Raw genomic sequence first — 1,120 nt, 5'->3', positions numbered from 1 at the left:
TCTTCGGACAATCTAAACCGAGTTGCCTTTGTACTCAGGGCCCTCGATTCTTTTGGATTCGATGGCAGTTTTTCGGTCCTAAGATATTCTACATATTTTTTCTCCAGTCCCAAGTTAGGCTCGTCGAGTTGATCTTGGCATGGCCTTCTTCCACCACTGATCTCACAATATGTACGACTGCCCTCGAATTGAACTCGTCGTCTTCGACCGATGACCCTAAGATAGCGAGGGCATCGGCCTCACTATTTTGATTCTGAGGTACGTGCTACAAATTCCATCCTTGAACCGATGGAATGTTACCTGCAACTTGTCCAAGTATATTTGCATTCGTTCTTCACTGACCCCGAATGTTCCCTTAACTTGGTTTACCACAAGGAGGGAGTTGCACTTGGCTTCGATCACTTCTGCCCCAAGCTTTCGGCTAGTTAAAGGCCTGCAATCATGGCCTCATATTTGGCCTCGTTGTTAGTCAATTTCAATATCTTAATAGATTATCTAACTACATTACATGTTGGTGGCTTCAATACGATGCCAAGTCCGGACCCTTTTGCATTTTAGGCGTCGTCCGTAAAGAGGTTTCAGATTCCCGAAGAGGTCCCTGAGTTAATTAAGAACTCTCTTTCGACCTCGGGTATTAGGGCCGGCGTAAAGTCGGCCACAAAGTCTGCCCAGATTTGAGACTTAATGGCGGTTTGAGGTCGGTATTCAATATCGTACCCACTTATTTCCACGGCCCGTTTGTGTCACGACCCGAAATTCCCACCTTTGGGATCGTGATGGAGCCTAACATTTCACTTGCTAGGCAAGCCAACGTTTGAATAATTTAACCATTTTTAACCAATCATCTTAATTAAATAGTAATAAAATCAACAACACGAATAATATCTGAATTTAGGTGAACAAACCAAAATAAATACGATGTCTAAATACCATCCCAGAACTGGAGTCACAAGTGCACGAGCTTCTAGAATAATACAAACAAGGGTCTGAATAAAATAAAGTTATCTGAAAGAAAGCACAAAGCAAGATAAAATAGAAGGGGACTTCAGAGTTGCGAACGTTGTGCAGCTATACCTCAAGTCTCCTCTGATAGCTGAATCAAAGAAAAATCTACAATACG

Source organism: Nicotiana tabacum, chromosome 14 (genome assembly GCF_000715075.1).
Source record: "Nicotiana tabacum cultivar K326 chromosome 14, ASM71507v2, whole genome shotgun sequence".
In the NCBI taxonomy this organism is placed as follows: Eukaryota; Viridiplantae; Streptophyta; class Magnoliopsida; order Solanales; family Solanaceae; genus Nicotiana; species Nicotiana tabacum.
Note: the sequence above shows the minus strand (reverse complement) of the source record.